Below are 24,857 nucleotides of genomic sequence, written 5' to 3'. Positions count from 1 at the left end.
CAGGTTGGACCTGCTCTGTCATAGGGTCATGTCCTTCACCCAGCAGCTTAATCTTCATGCTTGGCTGCTGAGGTCCAAGGAGTGGGACTTGTCGGATGGCATCCCACATGTACTCCGCTAAGCTCGGAAGCATGCCACTATTTATGCCTGCAAGTGGTTTATTTTCTCAGTTTAGCGCTCCGAGAGGGATTTGGACCCTTTACACTGTCCGTTGTATATCTTCTGTTTTGGATGTCTTGCTTTCCCTGGCCCAGATGAGCCTGAAGATGAGCACTGTGTAGGAGTACCTGACTGCTATATCTGTGTTTTTAATAGTACTCCTGAGCAGTTTTGGCTCCAGTGTGGACTTGAATTTGATTGACATTTCTTATAGGCACTCTGAGCCCCTGCATTAATTTTCTCATCTTGAAGGTTGATTTGTTTCTGGTTGCCATCACTTCAGCAAGGCGAGTGAGTGAAATCCAGCCATTGTCTCTTTGAGACTCACTTTCTTCGACAGAAAATATGATGTTGAGAGTGAGGCTGTCCTTACTTCCTGAAGATGTCAGATTTTTTAGCTCTCTCAAAAGATCCATCTTTCTGTGTTTATTCCTCTGCCTCATCCTTCCAAGGAAGAAGAGCGATTTAATCGGCTGGATCTGGTTGGTGCAGGCTCTCAGCTACTACGTCTCCAAGAAGGCGGATGCCAGGAAAGATGTCCAGATTTGTGAGGGTTATCCTGGTGCCTGTGCTGGCTGAGCTGTGACATAACAGACCCAGTCAAGCTGGTTAATTCTCTGCATCATGGAATGATTTGAACTGGGTGGGAAAGATGTGCCAGAGGGACTTGAAGGTCCTTGAGGACTGACTGCCACCTCCGCCCTACAGATGGAGTCCCTCTTCTGGACATTTGCCCGGTGGCTACATGGGCCATCACTGGACACATTTGCCAAACATTACTTTTTGCATTCCCAGTCTGGGCAGGATGCCGTTTTGGTAGGGGGTTTGGGGGGGGGGGGGGGGTCCAACAGATGCACGTACGTCTATAGTAATAATACAACCCTTTTGATTATAGACATTGCTTTGAGTGCTGGAAGCCACAAGGTTTCTGTATTGTGGTTTTAATGCTCTTTGAAAAAAATAAAAATGGGGTAATGTTTGACGTCATATTATGCCGCTGTAGCCAATAAAGCACATGCATACAAAAGAAATCAATCAAATTTCATCTGATCCTAAAGCAGTCAGTAAAAGATCACATTTAAAGTACTGCAGCATGTTTGGGCGCCGACTGCTTCATTCTTTTCCAAACTTTACACAAGTTTTCAAAGGCCGCAAATACTGCTGATCAGTGTGAAAAAGTAGTCCTTGTCCCATGGACCTGGGAATGACAGACCCCAAGCTCCTCCAAGTCCACGGTGCTCCCTAAAATTGTATGTCCAGGCCAATTCGCATAACCACATTTTGGAAAGTCCAACATTTCAAACTGTCCCACAGAATCCCCTTCTTAATCCAGAAGGTTTGACTTTGGATTCAGGAGGAGGAAACTGTACCCAGGTCCCCAAATCTTGGAAGGATCCGGGCACGCATCTCTCAAACCCACGTTACTTGAGCTTTGCCTAGAAATGATTAACTAAATCTCCCATAAAACCTCTTTTTTTATTTTTAGAAGGTCATCTGAGAACAGATGGCGGGAACAGTTACCGATTTGGGGGCAGAAAGACTACGTGTTTTTCCACCCCCAAAGAAGACGGTCATGGGAAACCAGCCCCCAGCCCCATTTATAACAGAGTGGCAGAAATAAGCACAGCGTATATCCATGTAGCACCTGGCGATCCAGAGAGCACCTTTTCCCCATGCTAAGGAGAAGCCTAAAGAGGATAACATCTAATTAATCATCACAGCTGAAGATATGATGGAGCCACACCCTTTATTACATTTAATGGGAGAAATGCCAACACCAAACCAGGTGCAAGACTAATTACACACGGACCTCCTGGCTACAGAGATTTTTCAAATCTAACTACAGTACTCTGTCGAAATCCGTAGTGTGGTAAACTTCACAAGGAAAAGAATATATGAAAAGCATGCACAATGGTGGCTGGCCAATTTAAAGACTTCCTGAAGGAGTCAGGACTACAAGGTATTGTAGTGACTGAACATGCTCAACAGGCCACGCAACCATTCCTGCCAATTGGAAAGAAGCTATTGTATACAAGCTCTATATAAGGGCCCCTTCCCAGGACAGCAGTGGCGCTGTCAGGAAACCACTCATGGCCACGCCCCTGTCTCGTCGCACATGTGTTTCTAGGTTACTGTCCTTGCCCACGGTCAGGTCTCCCCAGGGGCAGCTGGGACCTTCCAACAAGAATCATCCAAACTCTCGAGCTCACATCCGCAAAAACACTAAGCCCTGCGGTTACAGCACGTCTTATTGGAACCCTGTGCATGCGCTACGACGCACGCTGCTACGGAGGAGCCGCAGTCTGTGTAGTCATGTGACTTGTTCAACTTAAGGTCAGCCCTAGCGAGGCTTCAGTGCTTCTGATTATTCCAGCAGCTTGCTTTGTATCTTGTGCTTTGTTTTTGTTTTTTTTCTTTCCGTGTCCTAACCTAGTGCTTGCTTACCGGCTGCCTCCCCCCTGGTCTTGATTCGATTACCTGCTTTTCGACTTGGTTTGCTTCCTGGACTTCTAGCCTCTCGTCCTGTACCACGGCGACTCAGAATTGTCCCAAGGATTGCCTGTGTGTACCTTTGCCCCTGGTTTTTAACTGCTGGTTGCCGACCTCGCTTTCCGTTTGGATCTCTCTCCTGTCTAGCTGCCTACCTCTCTGGATCTCAATGCCCCGTTTTCCTCATAGATGGTGCATCGACTCGAGACTTCTTCCTTGTGCACTGCCACAGACCTCTTAGGCGTCCTTGTGCCGTCAGAATAGGTGGATCATTAGACGGGATAGCTTTTTCTTCTGGATCTACAGACAATCAGACTATCTTCTGGCTTCTTCCTTCATTTTACCTACGGGCGTCACCTATTGGTCTGTCTGTCTGCATGAGGAATACCACCTCCGGGTTGACACAAGGGACGCCCCGCTATTGTTTTGCTTTGTCACCCCAAATGGGACGGATATGCACAGACAGGGGTCCAGTGTCTGCTGGGCCCACAGATCTAAGCTATTCCTCAGTGATGATGCCCAATGAGGTCAAAACATGTTTGGGGAGGCTTGTGGTCTTGTGCAGAAGGGATGCGACCTCATTAGCACAAGGGACGCCCCGCTATTGTCCTTCACCACACAATACACAGGTCAGCTCTCATTCTATTCCCATTGCATTACGCTTACGATTTACCTAGTTCTGGTCTTTAACTCTGTACTTTTATTTTGCAGCCGGTGGTGCCCTGCGTGCGTCCACCACATCTTCGATCACTAGATCCCTCTGTTGGTTCTTTCTTAAGCACGCCAGAGGGGTACATTGGTAGGAAGAATTTTTCTACTACACAACAGGTTATACTGTTACCTGACACCCATCCACCACTTGGGAATGTGGACGGGTTTGGACAGACGGGAAGATCGGAAGTGGACAGCTAATGAGTGCAGTATGGAAGAGCAGGAGCAAAACAAAGTGGTGATGGCTGGAATGTTTTGAATTAATCCTAAACCTCTGGCAATTGCTCTGAGCAGCCCTCCAGACCATTGTTGTTCACATGCCAAGCCATTACAGAAAGGGGAGAGACCATATGCAAATCAGACTTGGTCCCACCCCCAAAGGGGCAGTCCAGCCCAAACTGCTAGGTCGCATCCCTTCTGCACAAGACCACAAGCCTCCCCAAACATGTTTTGACCTCATTGGGCATCATCACTGAGGAATAGCTTAGATCTGTGGGCCCAGCAGACACTGGACCCCTATCTGTGCATATCCGTCCCATTTGGGGTGACAAAGCAAAACAAAGATGTGATGCTGGGAGGTTTTGAATTAATCTTAAACCACTGGCAATTGCTCTGGGCAACCCTCCAAACTTTCCAGCCATCACCTCTTTGGTTTTGCTGTAGTCACCCCAGCGGGAAGGGTATGCCCAGATATGGGAGACCCAAGCTACTCCTCACTGATGAGGTCCAATGAGGCCGAAACATGCTTGGGAATGCTTGTGGTCTCATGCAGAAGGGATGTGATGAAACAGTTTGGGCTGGACTGCCCCTTTTGGGGTGCGACCAAACCTGATTTGCATATGGTCTTTCCCTTTTTGTAATGGTTTGGCAGGTAAAGAACAATGGTCTGGAGGGTTGCCCGCAATGTCAGACGTTTAAGATGAATTCTAAACCTTCCAGCCATCAACTCCTTTTTGTTTGTTTTTTTGTTTGGTATGGAAGAACAGGAGAATAGGTGGAGAAGGATTCAAGAAATGTGCGAATTGAGACATTGGCTACATGAAGAGTGAGAAGCAGACAGTCTAGAAGGCATGGAGGGCACAGGTGGTGTGTAACGGAGGAGGATACAACTATTGAGGTATATGGAGGAGAGCAGGATGAGAACTATTAAAGTAGATCTCCCGGGCCTGTGCAGGCTGAGGAAGCTCAATTAGCCCAGCAGGAGGGATGGAGAGAGTGAGACTGTGAGACCTAGAGACAAACGCACCCATAGTCTCATGCACACAAAGTCAGACACAAACAGACATGCACACACTCGGATGCATGCACGCTTGCACACCGAGATGCACGCAGAGAGTATGAGGAGGAGCAGGAGGAAGAGGAGGGAAGGATGACATCAAAAAGAGAGGAGAAAGAAAAAGGATCGATTTGAGGATAGAGGGTGTACAGGAGCTAGGTGAAGACCGGAAGTAGATTGGGGGAAGTGAATAAAACAAGGAAAGAGAACAGAACCCTTTGCGACCTGGGCCAGAAAATTTTACTTTTCCAGAAGTTGCTGAAAACTGATGCAGACCAAGAACAATACGATGGGGTGGCTTAGGGAGGTGACCTCTAACACAGCCTACGTTGAAGAAATCCTGCATAGACTGTGCAGAAGCTAAAGGTTGCAATACCATGTAGTTCAATTGTACTTTAACTTTCTGAAGCCTGACCCCCATTAGATGATCAAAGATGAGTGTTGGTACCAGGTAGTGGGACCAATGCGACTTCCTGATGGATCATGAACCAGTAGGGAAAGACTCTGAAGAGTACTTGAGGCCCTATACCATCCCAATGTCTGTGAATGATTTCTGGAAGCATTCAAGGGTAAACTCCCTAATGTAGTGACCGAGAAAAGGACGGAACACTAAAGTCTTCACAACCAGGTTAAAAAACCCTGCTATTTGATGTTTTCATCAAAATGGCCACCTCCCTGGAATGTCGAAAGTAGATAATCAAACTGGTTTCGGGTTTTCTTTGGCCATTCCATGACGATGTTTACCTGCATCTCTGATACCTTTGTGAAATCTGTGAGTGTGACCATTCTTTTGGCCTGACTTCTTCCATCAGGATTTGATGGATATAAGCCTGACAGGCTCCAATTAGATTTACAGTCTTAAGTGTCAGCTTGACACAATCCAACCTCAACCTACTCCTACGCCCCACTGTTAGCTCACCTGTCACTGATGCACTTGTCCTGTCACCCTTCTACTCCCTGGAGAAACAGACTACAGGTAAATGAGTTGTGAAGTCAAAGACCAGGAGCTAGAAGCAGTAATGGTTGAAAAACAAATCGGTAATAAAAGCAGCACCCATCCCACAAAAAATGGGACCAGCAAGGGTGTCCAATCTTGCTTGGCTATTCACCCAACATAACCTTGTTTCCAGTTCAATCTAACCTGACATTCTGAGACTCATTGAGTGTGTTTGCCTTTGGAACCCCCGGATGCTGTTCACCTCAAAAATCAAAATGAGGGAGCTAATGTCTTTGGTATGGTGGGCATTAAAATCCAACTCCCCATGGCCCTCTCGTTTGAACAGTCGCTTCTCAAAACTGTGGAGTTTTCAATCTTGTCAAACAGATCTCGATGTGCTAGGAGTTGGGCTTAGGCTGGTGTGACAAATCCAAGTAATGAGACCCCTCTCACCATGTGGGACTCTACCCTTGGGACTGGGGCCTGCTAAGCTTAACACATCCTATGGAAGAGGGCAAGCTATTTCCCACAGGGTGACACCCCTGACACCTTAGAGGACAGGCCATCATGAAACTGGGATATTTGTTACCCTTCCTTGTCTCGTGAAGCTAAAATCTCTATTGGCTATATGGGGATTGCAAGAGGCATGTGTAAATGGCTCTAGAGAAGTGGATGGCAGGTTTCTAACACTTTACTCTTGACATCGTTGCATAAAGCAGTGGACCAATCGTATTGTGGGGAGGAACATGAAGGTCCCATTAGACTGATACAGGGCAAAGCCACAGGAAGGAGATGGACACTAGCCTGCAGAGTTACACAGATGAGGGGCACCCCTCTGAGGCAAAGCCGGAAAGCACCACCACGCAGACTGCAAGGAGGGTGAAGGAGCGAAAAACCTGCAGGGTGCTGCTGCCTGTAAAAAGGATGAGAGCTGGAGAACCTCGGGCCACCAAACGGAAAAGAGGCGTAACCGCATGGGATGTGGTAGCCCAGTCACCTGCTGTAAACTAAGCTGCCAAATTCCTGTCAAGCCTCGACGAAAGAACCGACACAAGCGAACTGTCATATGACCACAGGAGAACCAGAGCCATGGTTCCACACCGGCTGAGGAGACCGACTCCCTGAAGAACACTGTCGCACCCAATAAGGTACATGGTGCACCCAGGGAACCGAGAGGTGGGCAGAGAAGGTTGGCTATACCCCAAGAAGGAGTGAAAAACAAAATCTCGCCTGCAGTTTTTGTGAAACCAGATAGCCCAAGATGGGGCAAGAAACAAGATGCCCCAAGACTGGGAGACACACAATATAATCCCAAAGTGGGGTGAAAGGCAAGGCAAAAAACCCTAAGGCAGGGTGAGAGGCAGGAAACCCTAAGGCAGGATGAGAGGCAGGAAATCCCAAGGCAGCCTGAGCGACAGGAGATTCCAATACAGTTTGTGAACACCTAAACATTGAGGTGAGATGCGAGAAGCAGACCCCCACCTCCCACCCAAGTCAAGGTGTGAGCAACAAGCCTCCCAGGCGGGCAGAAGGAAGAACTACCCCAAGACTGGGTGAGAAACACTATATTTCAGGACTAATTAAGAGCAGATCTAAAAGTGTAGCGACTGCTACCTATGACTCTGTGGAAGAAAGGGATGTTAGGAAAGATTTCATTTATGTTTAATTTTCCCTCTATTTATGGACCCCAGACATTTTTGCTTTTGTGTGGCTATCCTAACCAGACTCTTTCCAGTGGAGCCCAGCCTTCAGCTGAACTCCCCTGGGCTTTTGCTCACTGGTTAAGGGGACACTGCCAAGTCCTTTAGACTGGTCAGTACTGGGAAACATGGTTTCTCTTAGTCTTTGACTATGTTGCCATTTCTTGGTAACTTTTTAACAATGCGCAATGTACCTTTCAGTACTGTGCGCTGGGGTCCCTTTTTTGTTTTATGGCCCTACACACCCTTGAAGAATTCTTTGGTTATTGTACGAATGTGCATGGGACGAACTGGTGGCAGCAGTTACTTTTCATAATGTTTTACTTCTTATTACGGCGTTAAACCCTGTTTGGCCTTCAGACTGTGGCCAGATCAGAAAATGGCCAAGCCACAAAGTATTTTGTTCTATCCCATGGTCGTTTTGTTCCTTGCCTTCACCCAGGTCGAGTAACCCAGGTTATCCTTATTTGGGCATGCAGCCTCCCGTGAAAACCGATCTCTTTCGCGGCCTTCTGCTTGTCAAGTATGTGTGCCCAGGAAGAGGGCTGGAACTGTCTAGTTACAATCCACACTACTAGTGCCAGGAAGTCTGGAGTGCCTGAATGACTGAAACCACTGTGGGCCATGACTGGTCCACGTCTGGGATGCCTGCAAGAGAGCAGATCTTCTATTGGAAGGGCTTGATTTTTGGCGCAAAGCTAATCTAGGATAAGAGAAGGGGCTCTGCAGCCACAACAGGTTGATAACCCATGTTCTCAGCGAACTACAGAAGGAGCCAAGTCTCCTACACGAAGATACTGACTTGTGAAACCGCCGGAGACGCTTTTGAAGGTTTTGGCACCCTTCACCCTATGCTGCCTGGTCGGATCCCTGGTTTCTTCTTCGATCAAGAAGTCCTACCAAGGTGCTTCACCCCTTTGGAGTAGTGGAAACAACTACTCTCAGCGCCCCCTGCTTACCCACCAAACGAGCCCCTTCGGAAGTGTTGCTGGGGCCGTCCAGCGAACTGTACAGCTCTACGTCCGGGTAATCCACAGCACTGCCGCAGTCTTGAGTGCAGACCCGAGACTTGGGACATTGCTTGGTTGTGGTCCCGTGCATTCTCCTGCTGAATTTCTCAGGCCTGGCTCCTCTGGGTGCCGAATTAGAAGGGTTCGTAACTCTGCCCACATTCACGATTCCTGCGTCACTACCTGATGGTGACGGTCGCTATAGTTCCCCTGCGTCAGACAATAGTTCTCCCCTGCAGCCGCTGAGGTCCCGAACGCCAACTGCAGGACTCAAACCTACTAGCGACCTTGACTAAACTGGCGTAGTTTGGTCCGGATTGTGCCAAGGGTCAGTGAATACTTGCATAACTTACCGGTGGCCCCCTGGCACAGCCAATCATTTATATGCACAAGTATCCCTTAAAGGTATTCAAACTTGGCTGGATTAGCCTGCGCTCCCTAGCTATTCTCCCCTTTTAAACACTGCTTCGTCACCAAAGGCAGGCCCTACTCAAATAGTGGGTACCAATTCTTCATCGCCTCAAGCCTCAAGCCCCCTCCTGACTTGCTACAACCTCTACAAGAAGACCTGCTTTTTGTTCATCTGTACTGTAAGGCTCCCCACTTCTTGGGGTTGGGCTCGAGAGTTAGGGAGCGAACTCTGAAGAATTATTTTATGCCATTTGTGTGCTAACTTTAACTTAACCCTCTCTTCACAGGTTGTGTTCATTTCTTAAAGCTGAAATTGCATTAGGAACTTTGTGTGTGTTAGTGCTACACTGTCCGCTGTAGCGGCGTGTAGTTATGGTTAAGTTGCTAAACCCATAGGTAGACCATTTTTTTCGGCAGCTTATAACTTTGCTCCCTGTGGACGAATTTGGATACTACTTTGCCAACAAAGTATATGGGTCCCATTGAAATGTTTTGGAAAGTTCGGTGAGTTTTCGTGGAGGTGGGGCAAAGTTATAGGTGTGGTCCCAAAATCTTTTTTACCCCTCCCCCCCCCATAGACTGAATGGGGAAAAACTTTGTGCAAGGCTACATCCCAAACAGCTGGACGGATTCTGACCAGTACTTTTGTTGCAAAGAACTGAAATGTACATCACAAACAATTAGTGATATCTGGCTCCGCTCCGCGGACCCATTTCCCTGTTCGCTCCACCGACAAGTCTCATTGGCTTGCAGTACTCCGTGATGTCAGCAAACATTGGACGCGGCCGGTGGTTGGCTGGAGGGAAGCGTGCTTTGCGTCAACATTTTTGGGAAACGCTGCCATGGTGTATCGGAGGACAGTGCGGCGCCGAAAGGGCCTGGCAAACATTCTTTACGCCATGTGGTGGTGAAAAAAAGGGATGGAAAGGGTGGGGGAGTTAGAAGTGGTTCATCTGAGATATGTCATTAGGTGGAAGAAGAGGGTGGTGTGCATGCACTATCTGTGCATAATGCGCCAATTCCCGGGTCCCTCCACAGGCGACTGCCATTTGTGGAGAATGGAGGCAGCCTTCGTTACGGCACGATAGCTCGTGCGGCGACCTCTTACCGTGGTGACTGGTGGCAGCTCAATTGCAGAATGGGAGTGCATTGCACATGAAATGCACATTGTAACATGGTGCGTACTACGGTGTATTGCGTGTGGTAAGCCCTTAGCCCATTCAATGCATGGGTGGAGGCCTTGCACCGACAACTATGTGCTGTGGTTGCAAGTAGGTTTGACATTGTTGCCTTGTGTGTGGTTCGTCAGCATTGCATACATTGCTGATTCCATGGGTCTGGAGATTGTTAGCACATCCTACAGTGTTTAGGCCATGGCTGCAGGGAATGCAGTGAACAGTCCTGCAGTGTGTGCTCTGGGTGCACTGTTGAAGTACTGTGTGCATAGAAGTGGATAGGATTGAACTGCATATTTTATCGGCCTGGGTAGTGTCCATTGCGCACAGTGCTGCTTATTGTAGTGCACTATGCAGTGTTGGTTTTGTGTACTTAATACAGTGCTGGGAGCACAGTGACTGTTGTGGTGCGATTGGCAGTAATACAATGCTGTGGAAGTGGGTAGGGGAGCCGGACACCATTGTATCTTTGTGGATTCTGCTAATTGTTACATGTTTGCATGCATCACTGTTATGGTGCAGAGGTTGGGTAGAAGTGCCGCTGCCTATGGTACATGTGTGGATTTTGGTACCTGGTCAAATGTTCGCCTGCATGGCTCTGTTATGTAGTGCTGGGTGTGGCCAGGGCCTAGACTGTTGGGTATATGGCCATAGGCCGTAGGCCATGCTACCAAGAGCCTAGACCTTGACGACAGCCTCCACAACATAATGCAGCCTTGCAGTTTTAACTGTGCATCTCTGAGGGTGGTGATCTTTAAAGAATGGTTGTGCAGGACATTTTACACTTGGTAGAACACCTGAGGTGAGGTGATGTGCGTACATTACTGTATGGTTTAGGTCATTGCACGTGTTGCACATTAGGGAGGCACATGTGACAGTTTCCGTCTTCTATGGGTTGCCCCTTGTAAGAGCCTTGCTTTAGGAAGTGCTTTACGATATTGCGCCATGAAAGGAAGTCCTCAGCATCACACATGTAAAATATGGACAATGTACACAGCCACCCACATACCGTTCACCACAACTAGTGGAACGTCATGCAGCCATGCATGCAAACATGTTGCCATGGTGAAAGTTGGCCGGCTCAATTTGCATTGCACATGACATGAGTATGTAAAGATAGGGTACACTATGATGTGCTCTGTGAAGTGAGGCCCCAGCGCCTTGAATGCATGGCTGGAGCCCTTGCACCGACAACTATGTGGGCTGCTTGCAAGTAGGTTTGACATTGTTGCGTTCTGTGTGTGGTTTGTGAGCATTGCATACAGTGTTGGTTACATGGGTATGGTGATTGTTGGCAGATCCTACAGTTTTTAGCCCATGGCTCGAGCTGATGGAGTGAACACTCCTGCAGTGTGTGCAATGGGTTTTGTGTTGAAATACTGTTTGTATAGAAGTGGATAGGGGAAAACTGGATGTTATGTGCTTGGGTAGTGTGCATTGCACAGATTAACGACTACTGTACTGTACTTTGAAGTATTGGCTGTTTGCACTTACTAGAGTGCTGGGAGAAAAATAAATATTGCCACTTACTTTGTGGTGATGAGTGCCGCTCTGGGTGAATGTCATTTGGTGTACTTTTTACTGGAGGTGCTTTGAAATCACACAAGACGTATACTCGAGAGTGTAACAGCACATGTGGAGTGCTGTACAGAAATGATGGTGTTCGATGCAGAGGTCTTGGATTCCACTGTTGCATGCCTGTGTGACTGTAATAGTAGCTAAGGAGGGAGTGTGGCAAAAAGAATAGTGGAAAGGGAAGGATGACTGTCCCTGTTTTGCTGGGGCACGGCCCTCGCTGTAGCTGGGAAAGCGCATGGGCCACATCCTGCCCTTCTCAGCATGTTGGGCCTGGAAATGCAACTGTGAGGTTTATCCAATCCGGTACTGTTAATTTTGAGTTGGAAGGAGTGGGGGCCTTCTGAGGGCAGTTTCGGCGGTGTGGTTGACCTTTGCAATTGTGTGGCCTCTGTCGATACTGTTGATGTTGTCGTGGTGCATTATGGCGGTCTACATTTGGGGTACATGTCATGTCGATGTTTGCTCCGTCGCCTAAAGAAGTTGATGGAAACAGTGATTCAGATTTTTCCCACTGCCAGGGTGGTTTTCTCAAGCATACCACCAAGAGTAGCATGGGCACGGGCCGGTGTCATTTGTCCCCAGCCAGAGGTCGGAAGGTGTTTTATAAACAGAAGAATGTCTATTTTTGTGCAGTGCTGGGATGTTCTCCACCGACTATTACATCATTAATGAGCGAAATGTTCACTGGTTCCATGCAAATGGCATTTCTTTCACCGCCATTGGCAATGCTGTTTTGTTTTACACCGTGCAAGAAGCGTTGAAGAGAATCCTGTTAAAATGTTAGGAGGATATGATGATATGTTATTTAGAACACGCTTAATACCCAGAGGTTCCTAAGCGCTGACCGGGGGATCGAACAAGTGGTGCTCCGTGTTGTCTTGCGCCCAAGGCAAGCACGTTGCACCTGAGCTATCCTACCGAGACAAACGAGGAGAAGAAAACAGAAACTGAGATAAAGAGCAGAAACAAACAAGGTTCCATGCAAATGCCATTTCTTTGAGCGCCATTGGCAATGCTGTTTTTATTTTACACACTGGAAGAAGCGTTGAAGAAAATACTGCAAAAGTGTAAGGAGGAAAAGAAAACGGAAACGGACGTAAAGAGCAAAAACAAACAATGCTCTGTGCAAGCACGTAAAAAGAAAAAAACATTTAAAAAGGCTCTTTTCAGAGCCACCACTACAAATGAAATCCCCTACTCTGTTTGAAATGTATTCACCCCCCACCCTCTCTCGTTCCTAGCATGACAACTCTGCGGAATCCACAGTACTGTCAGGATTACACATGCCACATCCGAGCCTTTTGAGGATGGCAGGCATGGATATGGGAGTGTGGAGGCTAAGGCATTGCTCAATAAAGTTTGTGGTTGTGGTGTGTATGCCATAAACTGTGGCAGATGGTCTATTTCTACAGACAAATTCAGAAGCCTATGGTAGAAGTGTGCAAGGTAAATGGCAGGTGTCCTATTTGGATGCATTCACTGTATGTACTTGTTGTACGTTGCTTAGAAACTTTGAATGCTGCTTTTGTGCGATATTTTTACGAATTTTGTAGGAGATGGGTAAGTGCGGAACAAAATTTGTAGCATTGTCGGAAGGAAAGATGACAGTTACTGCTTGAATAGTAGAACATCTAATATGGGTAAATGAAAATGTTGAAAGCATATTCCTTTGCAGTGGCACTTGATGGGAGAAAAAACAGTTCGTCTTGAAAGTACATGGGGGACGGTCCGTGGCAGAGAGCCTGCTCAGAGGCACTTCTAACAGAGTTGTAAAAATAGTGTACAGAAAATATTTCTACCTGTGCTTTGCGGTGATGGGTAGCCATGTGGATGAATGTGGATGCAGAAATCTTGGATATTTTTACAGAACTTTCTACTGGAGATGATTTTGAATGACACGCCACTTGCACTCTGAATGTGTAACGGTACATATGAAGTGTTGTGTAGAACTGACAGTATTACATGCTGATGTTTCCGATGTGTTTGGTGGATGTGTGTGTGACTATTTAACAGTACCCATTGAGGTAGTGTTGGACAATAAAAGTGGAAAGGGAAGGACTGGGCCTCCTTTACTGGGGCGCGGTCCTCATGGTAGTTGGGGAAGCGCACGCGCCACACCCTGCCTTTCTCAGCATGGGACTGTGGGGATTATCCAATCGGGTGTGCGTCACAGGAAGGGACAGTAAAAATGTTGTATTACTTCGTGTAGTGAGGCCGGCAGACATGGAAAGATGCACAGTGTTCATCGGTGATGCCTTTGTGCAAGTTCTGCACAAGAATGCCATACAGAGAGGCTTTCATTGCAGTTTTGATTTGGAGGGAGTTGGAGGCTTTGTGGGCCGGTGTCAACATGTGCAGTTTCAGCGATGTGCTTGCAAGTTGTAGAGAAGTGGCCACTTAGCGCACCACCACTACGTCAACATTAGCCTATGGAGCGTTCCATTTGGGTTTCATGACTTGTGCACTTGTGTTCCGTCAATTGAAGAAGTTAATGAAAGGAGACAAGTGCATTTTTCCTACTGCAAAGGTGCTTTTCTCATGCATCCCACCAAGAAAAGTGTGGGACTATTAGAATGCATTTTGTCGGCAGCCAGAGCTCGGAAGGTGTCTTATCAACAGAAGCAAGTGTGCTATTATGAGTGCAGCAGGGGTGTTTTCCTGTGACAATGACATAATTGGTCCTCGAAATGTGCACCTTTTCAATGCAAATGGCATTTCTTTGTCCATCAATGGCACTGTTACTTTGTTTTACAATTTACAGGCTGCATTGAAGACGCTATTGGAAGAATGTGAGGAAGAGAAGAAAACAAAAACCAGTAATAAAAACCAAACAAAAAAGGAGCTTCTTTGCAAGCAGCAAAAAAAAGGCTCTTCTCAGAGCCACCGCTACAAACTATATCCCCTACCCTTGTTGAAAATTATTCCCCTACTCCCGCACGCACACAGCAGGAAAAGTCAGTGGACATCGTGGTAGGTCTAGGATTGCACGTGCCACATCTGGGGCTTTTGAGGATGGCACAATGAAAATGGGACTGTGGAGGCTAAGGGATTGCTCAGTAAGGTTTCTGGGTGTGGTGTGAAGGCACAGATTGTGGTAGGTGTATCTTTAGAGAGGGAAAAAACAAAGGTGGGTCCTGGGAGTACCTCTGCTGGACATTAGTCCCGGTTACGAGAGACTTACCCAGAGTCTTTAGCTCACTGTCTTTCACAGAGAAGAAATGTCTTAAACATATCAAACTTTGTCCTATCCTAGGGCAGTCCAGCAGCGAAATGCTAAGCAATTCTCCTCTGAACAAGAGTATCAACAGCAACCCCAGACACGTGTTTCGGTCTGGTTGGACCTCATCAGTATGCCTTTCCAAGAACGATGAGCAAGGGATCCACGTCTGGATACCCCTGGTAACTTAGGGTGAGACCCAAAGTTACTTAAATATGCAAAAAACAAGGGGGGTCCTGGGAGTCTCTTTGCCGGACATTAGTCCCGGTCACGAGAGACTTACCCCAGAGTCTTTATTTCTTCTCTGTGAAAGATAGTGAGCTAAATACTCTGGGTAAGTCTCTCGTAACCGGAACTAATGTCTGGCAGAGGGACTCCCAGGACCCCCGTGTCCTTGAAAAGCTATTTACACACTCACCAACACTTAACATGCACATGTTTAATGTGCATGATACATACACCCTGCTAGCAAAGGGAGGCGGTAGCAGAAATGAATACATACACAGGGGAATTTGGGATTTCAACAAGTTTGTCATGAGGGGAGCCAAGGATTGAGGTCTCATCGTAACGTCTCTTCTCACACGGATGTTTGGGATGGTGCGCTGGGAAATGGGAAAGGGGTAAACGTGAAGGTAGGGCAGTGGTATTTCATTTCTCCAATAATATGTCCTTGCACAACATCTTGTAAAGCGGCTAAATTGTTTAGCAATTGTTCTGCTTTGACATCCAGGCTGGATAGTTTGCCTTTTAAAGCGTTTCCTTTATTTCATGTTGCAGTATGCTGTTCGGCAAGAGGTGCCGCATCTGATGCATTGCTTTCATTTCCAGTATGTCCTGCTAAAGATCAAAAATATCTGTTAGTTAATATGTATTGCTTCAAGTACACCTATCTTACTTTTCAGACTGTGCTATGTACCAATGGCGTTACTATCGTTAATCATTTTGTGAAGAGGGAAATTCTCTTCCAGCCATTTTTGGGTGCTTTGCATTGCTGCGTACAAAAAAAACCTCCAAGTTTTTCCACTGTTGTACACTGCACAAGCTGTGCAATTACATGAGAAGCTTCAGTGTACTTACCGCATTTTAGTGACGTTCTGCTCTCAATACTTTGCAGTCCTTACTCTGACATTTCCTTGTTTGTTTCTATGTAAAGCAGGAATGCAGTGATATTGTTCAACGCAGACCTCTCCGCATAGTGGTGCATTCTATTATGGTGTATACTCTATGCTTTTGCTCTGTTTGTTTCACAAGTACAGAGTTTGCAGACCTACTCTTTCTCCTTGCAATGCACATACATGGGGCTCTTTGTGCAACCTTTATGTAGGAGCACCCCAGCCTTTCCCAGCACATTGGATGCCACCCGATGTCCGCCAACTGACGGACAGTTTGCAACCACTTTGGCCATTACTATGGAGCCACCGGTTTCATTATGCTCTATAGTAAATCTATAAAAATTAAGAGTATCCTGGTAAAGCCCTATGGAATTCAGTGTCAAAACCGTTGTTAAAGGATCGTTAGGGTTCTAGTAGCACAACTTAACCATATCACCTTTACTGAAAAAACTATGATAAAGGAACGTTATGGATAAAGTGCCCTACTAAAAACCTATGAAATTCACTGACAAAAAAAGTTGTTAAAGGGATTTTATTGTTCAGTTGCCCTAACAAAAACCTATGAACTTCAGTGCAACAACCATTTGAAAGGGACATTATAGTTACTTTGCAGTAACAAAAACCTATCCATATTATGGTTACAAGTAAAACTGAAAAACCCCAGAAATTCGCCAGTTATGGTAAGCTAAGCAATCATAACTCACGCCACCACTGTGCACTGCTAAGACTAACACCCATGACATCACATGTCTGCCTCCCATACTAATCTATTGGCGCTTTCTGTTCAAAGTAGACCCCGCCAGTTAGGAATACGGGGAATTTGTTCCCCTCATCCCACTGAGGGTGACCTGAGAATAAATCAAAGTCCCTGGCCAGGGAGGACGAGACCAAGGACTGATAAATAATACCAGGAAGGGAAGTTGGAAGAGGCATTGGCTGGAACTGCATCGGGCGAGAGGCCTTTTTCCGATAGACATTACGGTGGGGGGCAGAAACCAGCCACCATTCTATCATTTGGGTAGAAGACCCTTCTGATAACTTTTTGTTAAGTCTGGTTCTTTTTAGTTCATAATGGTAGGGACAGGTCTTTGGCTAGGATATGTTTTCTGGATGATGGACTGGATTAGCACCCTCGCACCCCCTTTTAGAATTTTTTCCCATAAGACTAGGGCTAAGATATCTAGGGATTGTACAGGTTGTGTGTTTTTAAAAGGATTACGTTGCCCAAAATGTCAACTTGTCAGTCTCATGATTCCGACTTACTGCATACCTTAGCTGAAAGTAGTATTGCTAGGCTACCACAATAACACCTCCACTATCTCCTTCCCAGAGGTGCCCACCTTCCCTTTTATTGTGTGCACTGCAATCAAGATGAAGCTGGGACTGCCGAAGAGGTCTTACCAAGTCTCTTCTAAAGGTCTAACCACCACTTTGCCCCAAAACTCCCCACCCCACCCTACCTATCCTTAACATGTTCAAGCAAGTGCCCTCCCAACACTCTTGTCAGCCGCTGCCCATGGGGAGGCATCCAATCACCCTGGTCTATCTTGCCTTGTTGGAGCAGGCTCCAGTGGTCTGCAGTAGAGACTACTGCTTGATCTCCTTCAACGGTGGACAGTGTTCTGGGGTTGGTTTGGATCTGGTTTGACCCCTTCTACCTGGCTGTTCCACTCTGGTCAGGGAACATCCCAGCCTCCATTCTCTTTGGCAAACCCTGGTGGAGGTTATGTGGCATATACTTTTAAACTTTCATAAGGAGCCATTGAGGTATCCGGTTGCCAACCCGGACCTTTCCATGCCCCAGTATAGTGATAAAACACAATTGATACAGTAGGTGTTACTGTTGAGAATATCCTTGGGATTAACTGTTGCCTGGGGGATGTAAAAGTGTACTCCTTTAATATGTATTGTAGTATGCTTTTATGGGATTGTTCATAGTATTTTTCAGTAGGAGTATTATTTACTAGTATCAGTTGTGGTATGAACTTGTTAATTGGGTTGTGTAAGCCTGAAAGTCATGCTGTGACTACTTTCATTAAGAAGATTGATTGTATAAATGACTTACTTTTAATGGCATGAATGTTCTTTTTACAGCATGCTGATATTTGTGCAAGCTATTGTTGCCCACCACTCTGACCCTGCAAACTAGGTCAGTAAGAGGGAAAGCTGAGATTTGGTGAGGAGGACAGACAGAACTCTATTTATCTGTAGTTTATTTGACCTCCCAGACCAGTGACCTTACACTCAGGAAAGTGACCACGCTGGTAGACCTACTTTTATTCCGTTGTCCATGATTGAGTTAACTCTTGTTTTTTCGAAGTGTGATTAGGTGGCTTGGCCACTACTCATCCTTGTACTCCAGTGGGGCAGAAGTAATTTTGTCAAACCATAGCTGTGCAGTGGTTGGGTACATAGCCAGATGATACCTGCAGGTTGTGTATTTTTCCTCGGACCACAACTCTCCTCTGTCTCAGGAAAATACTTGGCCTAACAGTCACTTGTGTGACATATGAGCCAAAATTAAAGAGTATATTTAAAGGTGTTTAAAAAAAAAAAAAAAAAGAAAATTCAACTTCCCGAGGCATATTTCTTTTTACATCCACCCATAGGTTGCTAATCTAATTGTGAATGCAGAAGTTTGTGAAGGATGGAGATTGACCTACTCTGTCCTCTGTAAGGTTGCAGACCCAGCAGATGGTTGAATGTGTATGTTTATGCCGTGCTCGCTTTGTGATTTAAGCTTTATATTCCACCCTCTGACTTGGACACTTTGGTTCATCCACTTGTGATTTCCCACACTTGCTCTCTGTGCTTTTTTTTCCGCTGGCTTATCTGCATGCTCTTTTACCCTTTTTGGATGTGGTTCTTCATGCGTCAGGCAGGCTTGTTGTTGGAGCCAGAAAGTTTGAGTCTGTGACTCAAGTGCTATGCTAAATCTATTGGGTTCTTATTAGAGCTCCACATTAATTTCAAGTTGGCATGCTTACTATTACAAGGCAGTTCTTCATGGCTACTTGGGCAACAAACTCCATATTTCCAGTGTTGCCCATGAGTGAATGGTGTTGACCACCCCTTGCATCATTTAACTTAACAATTTGAAAAAGATCAGCCGTCTAGAGTCGCACACTGCACACCCCTCATAGAAGACAAAAATTAGAGGAGTTGCTAGACAAAAAAGACCTCAGAAAACCTATCTTTCTGAAAACCATGTTCTACTCTCATATGTTTCGATGGAGGTCCTGTGCCAAGACAATTTATAGCGTACAGGCATGTAAGGATCAAGAACAACCACTCCGGACAGACTACAACCAATCAATTTCAGCCTAACCTACCCATAAGACGAGCAGGCAACTTTAACGCCCATGATAACCTAATTTGTTTTACTTACTAGTAATGTTTGAAATCAGAGTATGAAAAGAAGTATCTATCAGAGCACACCTAATTACTCAAAAACTAAATAACTATTTAGAGAGATTTTATTACAATTCTGGGTGCTGGGGAGGAATACACGCCCTGACACTGGAGCATGTGTTAAACATAAAACAAAAAGTGTCTAAACTTAAAGACACTCCCGTCCCCTGCACACCTTACAAGCTGAAATAAATCAGTCAAATTTCATAACATTTGCACTTTTATATATAGAAAGAATTGTAAATTTAGAACATAGGTAACAAAATATCTTCATAAAAGTACAGAAAAAAGCTATCAACTGACTTCCAATATGGCCAGCATGAAAAACAAATCAAACCAGACAAAGAAATAAGCTCCCAATTTTGAACTGCAGCTTCAAGCTCTACGCGTTTCGGGGACTATCCCCTTCTTCAGGAGCAAAAATATCTCACAGTGGGAATGTTGTCAAAGAAAATAGAGTCTCTGTCTGTGCATCTGTCTGTGCACGACGTACACATAACCAGGATCCCTGCGAATACTCCTGCCGTCCTCAACAAGTGAAATGTGATTGCCGAACTCTAAGGCAAATCAATAGCCAATCCAAATTCAGGACTTCCAGTACTCCGCATCCAATGTAAAGCATCCTGCTGATTATAGATATGTATAATGCAATTCCAGAAGCGCACCTCTTCACCTTCACAGATCTGTTACGTGTAAATTGGAGAGGAGCCGTTGAATCTGGGTCCAGGCCCAACCGGACTCCCGTGACCTCTTCCATTCCACTAAGCACTTCCTTCCAGAACACTTGCAACCTGGGGCACAGTCACCACATATGGGACAAAGATCCCCGCTGCTCACATCCCCTGGGACACATGGAAGAGGTTCCCCCAAACATCCTGGATAGCCTCAGACGGTCCCTGTACCAACCCATCATCATATTGAAATTATGCTCCACCGTGGAGGTGAAGAAACCACCCTGAAAGGCCACCTTGTAGATTCGCACCCATAGCTCCTCCGAGATCTCCTCCACCACCAGGCCCACCCAATACCTCTGGAATATTTGAATCCCCTCCAAGCAGGCCTCGTTCATGGCTTTATGTAGTCTGGACAAGATGCCCCTTCCTGTGGCAGAGACCTCTTCGACCTTCTCAACAGTGGTAAGCCCCACTACACTGAGCCACCCCATTTTGGGTCCGTCAATAAATAATGTGGAGGTACTCAAACACTGAAACCACATCCTTTCCCAATGCCTCTCGGGTAGTTTCCAGGCCCAGAAAAACCCTGTCCTTAAACATTTGTCCCACCTGTTCCAGGCCCCCGTCTGACCATGTCTGCGAAGAAGTAAGCCGCTGGTGCCTGAATAAAAATGGGAGGCCCCCACACCGAGGACATCGGCGAGGGCCACGTTGAAAAACTGCCGTTACTCTCGTTGTCGCGCCCGATAGACCAAAACACCCCTAAGGTAGGGTGGGACCAAAACACCCCCTAAGGTAGTCGTTCTGGGATGGCACCAGTTGAGGACCAGAAGTAGTTCCTCACCTTCAGCTGGTGAGGTATCTTCCAAATAGGTCCCCAAATCGTCCCTCATGTGCTCGAGCATCAACCTCAGCTGTGCCGCCTTGTAGTACAGTCGCATGTCAGGGAACCTAAATCCCCCCCATCCCTCGGGAGCGTCAGTCACCTTTTTCACCCTTGGTGTCTTATTACCCCAGATAAATCTACCGGGTTCTCCTGTCACTTCTAGAAAGAACCTCTCTGGGAGCGGTCTCGGGATGGCAGTCGGTGGGAGTACATTCATCTTAATAGATGTCATCTGTCCGTACTAAGTTATTATAAGGGGGGTCCCACCTTCTAAGATTCGCTGTCAGCCATGTACGAAATGGATCATAATTAGCGGACACCACCTCCTGTAGGTCCCCAGTCACCTGAATACCCCCAGGTACCTTATGCCCTTGTCGTCAACTCTCATGCCCTGGTATCGTCTCTTAGAATCGAGAAGGGGACTGTGCTTGGGTATTGGCATGATGCATGATTTCCCCACATTAATCTTTAGCACCGAAAGGTTGCCATTTTCTGCAATATGTGTCGTGAGCGCTGGGAGTGAATTCTGGATGTCGGTAAGGTATCCAAGTAGATCATCTGCAAAAAGCAAAAGCTTGCACTGGATCTCCCCAACGACCTATGCCCTTGATCTGCCCATTGGAACGCATCGCAATCGCCAGCGGCTCCCTCAACCAGCGGCATACAGCAGCAGAGGGCGGTGAAACACCTGTCTTGAGCCTCTGGTCAGGGTGAAAACCTCAGAGTCCACCATTGACACTGACTCTAGCTCTGGGCTGATGTATAAAGCTCAGCTACTAATCTCGGGAAGTGCGACCTGAACCCCATCTTCTACAGGACCTTCATCATGAAGGGCCATTTGACTCTGTCGAAGTCCTTCTCGGAGTCAAGCGATGCCAAACAAGTGGCCAGGTCCCCCTCCTGTGCACCATGAATTCAATTTAAAGTTTTCCGTATATTGTCAGAGACCTGTCTCCCTCTAATGAAGCCCACCTGGTCTCCATGTACCAGTTTCGGCATCCCCCCCCCCCCACCCCCCTAGTCTCATTTCCAGGACTTTTGCCAGAATGTTTACGTCGCTGTTAAGGAGGGAGATGGGTCTATATCAGGCGCACTAAATTGGGTCCTTCCCCTCTTTCAGAATTGCTACCATCATCGCCTTCAACGTCGTCTAGGGCTAAGCCTCCGCCTGCAGACATTCGTTGTGCACCTTCACCAAGCATGGGGCCAACACTGACCTGAATAGCTTCTAGAACTTTATGGTGAAACCATCTTCCCCTGTGGCCGTTCCTGCCTTCATACCTTTAATTGCCATCAAATCTTCCTCGACACTTATTGGCCGCTCAAGGCTCTCCATTACATCCTGAGGAAGCCCTGAGATGGGTAGAGCCCTCAAGAAAGCATCGATTTGTGTCCCCTCCCCCGTCCATCGCAAATTAATTTCCAATCACCTTGGGATCGAAGACGGACTTACCCTCCTCGGTCCTTGTAGCACAAATTGTTCTCTGCTTCTTCAATCTCCATGCCAGAATCTTATCCGCTTTGTACCACCACTCATGGTATTTCGGTTTCAGGAACAGAAGGTTCCTTTCCGTGTCCTGCGCCATAATGGCCTTCAACAGTGTTTTTATAATGCCAGAGCTCCTTCACTTCTGATGGAGAAATCGTTTCCCTGAGCCCCCGGTAGTATTTGTGCTATCTTGTGCCGTAGAATGCTATCCTTCATTCCCTTAATTTTTTTCTTTTGGGAGCCTGATCCTCTCATCGATGGAGTCCATTCTCTGGTCCATTTTGTCTAGCCAGACGGCCCAGTGCTGATCGCATTCCCCTTATTTCCTCCATCAATGCAGCAATGTCCTTTTTGGTGAACACCAGGTCCTCCTCCATTCTTCCGGCTGGGTGGTCGTGGACGATGGTGCACTAGCTGGTGGTGCTTTAGATAGGGGGGTCATTTCATGCCGAACCCCCAGTACCCACTGCGGCTCCCTCGGTGGTCTATCGGGTCTATCCCTTCCGGGCCGGTCACTTGGGTCAAGCTCTGCTGCGCGGCCCACACTCGCCCCAATGCGAATCGGTTGGCAGGCTAGGTAGACAGGACAGGGGTCCCCCCCTCTTTCTGTTCAAAAGTAACCCCTTGCTGTGTCTGGGGGGGTTCCTCGAAAGTGCTCCTCCAATCACCAGCCTTCAGCTACATAGGGGTGCACCCTCCCTGTTTGCCGGCGCCTTCCTGTGGCAGTTCCACACCCCCCTTTCACCTGGAGACTCCCCCTCTCCTCACCACATGTACTTATGCGGGCAATTGCATCATATCCCCGGGTCCTCGCAGTGTGCAGTCCTCAGGGACCCTTGCAGATGTGCAGCCGAACCCCCGCTCTCTGGTGTCCAGGACTTCTCCCTCTTTGCTCCCACCCTGGACCTCCTGTGGCAAGTCTCAAAGTTCGTTGTGAGGTGGGCACACACCCCTACACAGTCCCAGGGTGCCCTCACCACTCAGTTCCTGCCCCCCCCCCTCTCGTCCAATTTCCCCTGCTCCAGCCGCCACCGGCTCCCCTACGCCTTCCCGCAGGCAGGTTCAGCCCTTCCCTGGGAGCGCCGTCCCAGCCTCTTCTCTGTCCAGCCCAGGGCTTTATGGTTTCCTCTGTTGCTGCCGCCGGTCTTAGGCCTCCCCTGGTGAGCGTCGGGCCACGGTGCTCTCCCTCGCAGGCTCCTCGCGCCCCCCGGCGGGGGTCTCCATGTCCACCACTGTACTTCACTGCAGGTGGTGGGGACCCCCACGGCTGCTGCGTTTCCCAATTTAGGCCTCCCTCCAGCAGGGTCAGCCTATCTCCTGTGGCTCACCTGTCGCAATCCACTGCGCCTGGGAGCAGCCTCCTCCTCGGTCAGCACTTCAGGCACAGCTAACTCAGATGCTTGACCGTGTTTTCCCTACAAATTTGGGGTGCGGGATGCCTCAGGGTACCCTAAGACGGGGGCAGCCTTTGCTATCGCCTGGAGGAAGGAGGGGCTCAATGCCCCTTTGAAGACCCGGGTCCAGGAGCTGACGAAACTACCAGCTACCTGCTATGCGCCCCCTGGTGACCTCCTTGTGCCACCATCTTGATGAGACCGGGAAGCCTTGTTTCCATTGCATAGTTTAACCCATCCACCTTTTTGTGCAACTTCTCTATGGGTCCCAAATCCACAGTTGATTGTTGGTGTCCTTCAGCCTTACAGTTCTTGCAGGTCTCTGATGAGGAGCAAGGAGAACCCGGTCCACTTGAGACTGACTGGGCCTGATGGTTTGATCCGGAACCTACGCCCGACCCCCTTTTTGCGTTTTAGATGCATGGCTCAGACTCTCCTCTAAAATTGTCCATACTATAAAACTCTACTCCACTGATTTGCATTATTGTGTCCTCTCTAGGACCAGCAGTGCCGGGCAAGGTATTTGTCGGACCTCCTCCCCAATCACACCCCCCCCCCCCACCGTTCCCAATTAGCTCCCAGCCAGTCGCATCCACCCGTTTACCAACCTCGGGGGAACATAATTCGGGACCCACTGGGACCGCAGTTCAGATCTAGTCCGTCCTGGCCTGTGCCACTCAATACTGTTCTACTTTTATTCTTACCAGTGCCTTACCATCTGCTCCTCCAGACTGTTGCTGTTGGGCCCGATTTACCCCTGGTCACATGTGGATAGTCCTCTGCTACCATTTCAGAGACTCAGCCCAGGGAAAGGGAAAGCTCCTCTTTCCTTGGATGTATAATGCAATCATCGCCGCAGTAGAGGGGAGCCTGGTCACTCGTTATCCCGAGCGTCACCAAAGCTCATCAGTTGCCACCTGGAACCGTTGGTTGCAGGCTCATTTTCAAAAGCGCCGCCCCAAGCATTTATAAGACAATCAAGACTTTACTGGCAGCCTCGCTAGTGCAGCAGCACCATAGCTACCAGGAGTTGGGACCTCACTGGTCCCTTGTAAACTCACAAACTCTTAATTTTAAAGGTATTTGTTGGTTCGATTATGTTAAGCTTGACAATCTCTTAATATATGCAGTCATCCCAGTTAGCAAATGCTAATCCGCTATACGAACAGGTTACTTGTATAGTAACAATTGTTCTTAACAGAAGACTTACTTGCCATAAGCAACTTG

General features: G+C 47.5%; 1 protein-coding gene across 1 annotated transcript in view; it reads left to right on the top strand.

Moving 5' to 3' along the window:
• Positions 1–24,857, top strand: part of C1PH19orf12 (chromosome 1p C19orf12 homolog) — a 216,420-nt gene that overhangs the window by 178,972 nt on the left and 12,591 nt on the right. The window lies entirely within an intron of this gene.

This window comes from Ambystoma mexicanum, chromosome 1p (genome assembly GCF_040938575.1).
Source record: "Ambystoma mexicanum isolate Mex_15411 chromosome 1p, UKY_AmexF1_1, whole genome shotgun sequence".
Taxonomy (NCBI): Eukaryota; Metazoa; Chordata; class Amphibia; order Caudata; family Ambystomatidae; genus Ambystoma; species Ambystoma mexicanum.
This window is presented reverse-complemented; position numbering and strand designations above follow the sequence as displayed.